The sequence below is a fragment of the Solanum dulcamara genome, chromosome 5 (genome assembly GCF_947179165.1).
Source record: "Solanum dulcamara chromosome 5, daSolDulc1.2, whole genome shotgun sequence".
Classification (NCBI taxonomy): Eukaryota; Viridiplantae; Streptophyta; class Magnoliopsida; order Solanales; family Solanaceae; genus Solanum; species Solanum dulcamara.
Genome location: NC_077241.1, coordinates 59369534 through 59372794, shown reverse-complemented (window position 1 = coordinate 59372794; position 3261 = coordinate 59369534).

The window sequence follows — 3261 nt, the reverse complement described above, 5'->3', positions numbered from 1 at the left end:
AATCGAGAAATCTCAACATTTTGTTCCCTTCTTACCTGTCGAGCTAAATTGATTCTTCCATCCAACTCTTCCTCCAATCAGATTAATTCCCCCTCAGCATGCTTCAATTCTTCCTCCACATCTTTTAACTTTAAATGATGATTACTCCCTATTTGAACCTGAACTTGTTATTGGGATATGGTGTCTTTGTCCTACTCTAATTCTATGTTCAATTGTCTTATTGTATGTTGATATTTCCTTTTTCTACTAGATCCTCCAAGAGTGTCATTGAACATAACTAGATTATGAAACCATGATAGGTACGTCAGGACCACCTCTCCTTTATCCTTCTCCATTACCATTTCTCTTTGTTCAGAATTTATACACCCAAACCAAATATTCAGAATGTCACCATTGTTAAAGGAAAAACCTCAGGGGGAGGGGGTGTTAAAGACAAATCTATTCATATCTTCAGTTGATAGGACTTCTTAAACTCTAGCCAGCTGGCACATGACCTGAAGTAGGCATAGGGTTATACACCTCTAATCCCAATCAACATAATAAATGAAATTCCAGAGGACTTGCAAATGAAATCGTTTGCCAAAACTAGTAATAATTCCAAGCAATTTCATAAAAAGTTAACACCAAGAGTTTTTCTTCACATGCTAGAATTCCTTTTGAAAAATTGATTTTTTTCCCTATCCTCATGAGTAAATACACAGTTAGACTAGTCAGGAGGGAATCTTGGTGCACAATTATGATGATAGAGATGTCCACATTTGTTGCAAGAGGTTACACACTTGGAACTAGGTGGCCCAGGTCAATGCACGAAACATGTCTGCAAGAATCAAGGGTATAATGGTAGGGTTTTACATTGAAATTAGTACCTTCACCACCCCATCCAAATGAATTTCGATATCCTTGTCCCATTCGAGAAAAACAATGAGCCCCAAAGGTGTAACCATGAAGGCAAAGCTTCCATTCACTTTCCAAGCTTCCACGACCCCTTGATTGTTGAGTTTCCTTTTGTATTTATCAAACCTATACTTTTGACCCTACCTCTCATATAGAAAATCTATAGATATCCTCACCTTTTTCAAACTCTCTTTCTCCATCTAGTTGATCTTAAGTAGGTCCAAAAACTTGCTGCCATTGATGCTCTTAGGGACTATAGGTCTTTCTTTTTGAAGATCAGCGCCCCAAATACTAGAACCTTTTCCATGAACCTTAGAAATTTCATCTAGAGTTGAAGTCATTTCAAAGTTGGAAAATTGAAAAACCTTATTTTAGGCATCCCAGAAATAATGATTCAATCCTGGATCACATCTCTCCTTAGGTCAATTTCTAACAAATGCACAAGATGTCCCAAATGGCCTTTTACCCTTCTCTTCTCATAATGTCCCATACTTTTCCACCATCTCCATAGATCCCCAAAGATTGTATCAACAATCATGCACTCCAGAATCCCTTCAATTTTAGGTTTCTTCTAGCCATGTCTTTTAGTTTGAGATGCCGTTCGTACCTTTTAATGGAAGATAATCAAAATTAAGAATTTTTCTTGGTTGACGCAACTTATTAAAGGGAGGAAACTTCAGGAAAGGAAAAGAAAAAAAAATTGTTTTTCAAAATTTTCTGAAAAAGAACAAAACATGCTTGTCGAACCTGAAAAGGGATGCATGTGTATCTCATTTTTGTGAGAATCAGGTGTGCGTAGTTCATAAAAAAATGAGTCACCTTTTGAAAGATTCTTTTGGACATCAAACAATCTTACAACATTTAGTTTTGAAAGAATCCCCCCCCCCCCCCCGCCTTTTCAATGAAATTGAAAGAAAAGTCATCCTAAAGCTAGACAACAGTGTAAATCCTTTTGAACAAATTATTTTCAAATAACACATAGGATCATGTTGGTCTAGAGTGAGAACTTGTCTTAGAATGATTCAGCCTCTAAGAAGAGTATCGCTCGGTCATATGCTCATGATGCAAACAAACAAATCCTACTAGGGATATTATTTCTGTATTGTTCTACTAGGTTTATCACCCTATATTAAAAGGTATCTAGAATAGCTTACTCGAGGGGACAACTCAAGCTGGAGAGGGTCAATTTTTCTTTAACAGAGCTATTATAGCTTAATTGGTGTCCAAACCTCACCTAACATGTGTGACTAAAATCCTGAAACAGGAGAGTAACCACACACTGGCTCATCTCAAAAGAAAGAGTATGAAGCATATCGCAGTGTATAATTAATGTTCCAAGAGACTTAGAGGGGTGGATGAGAGAAAACAATTTATATATAGAATCACACAATATCAAAGCGATAAAGAAAAAAGCATGTTAACAAACAATATAATATGTATCCAATCAATAAATGTCATGAACCAAGCTAGACCCTAGATGTGAAACGATGATTAGAATATGGAGGGACCCCAACCAAGACTCTTAGCATATCATTCATAAGCATACATAAGATAGGTAAAGAAATAAAGCTAAGAAATAGATGCATAAATAAAGTCTTAACATAAAAAGCCTTAATAATGGAGAACAAGTCCCAAACTCAAAATAAAAAGACAATATAGACTCCATGACATCCAACATGCCTTTACTAACTAGATGGGGGCATAAGACAAGCTCCTAGATCACCCATGAAAACATAAAAAAGTCATAAGAATGATATAATCCTCAAAATATGAGGACTAACCACAAGTGAAAGAACAAGCTCGACTCTACTCAGAAATAGGAGGTGCACAATGATCGTTCGATCCTACATTATGATATAATGTAGGCAAAAATAGTATGTGTTAGTGCATAGAATGCACTAAGTATGTGAGAAGTATGCATGAGTAATGAATATAGTTCATAATCAAAATGAATCATGAGATGCATGACCAATATGTTAAACATGAGTAAAACCATAAAAACCTTAAAACATCACAATCATATGGTCAATGCATCAAAATATTATTATGAGAACCTTTCATATACCTTGATGTGGGATAGTATCTTTAACCAATATTTAAGACCATGTAAGCTACAACATGTAATTCGATGTACTCCCACATCGAGAAAGGGGAGGCTACTTTTCTAAGGTAGACTCCATGATGGTACTTTCTCTAACTTTGTGCTATATGTGGATCCACTAGCTACACCATAATAGCACTTTAAACCTAAGAGGGAAACATAGTTAGGGATAAAAGTTTGCTACTAGTATTCTCTTGGGTAGCTACTATGGCTATCGGAAAAAACCCCACATTAAAGTCTTCTCATTTCTTAGTCATTATCCCAAT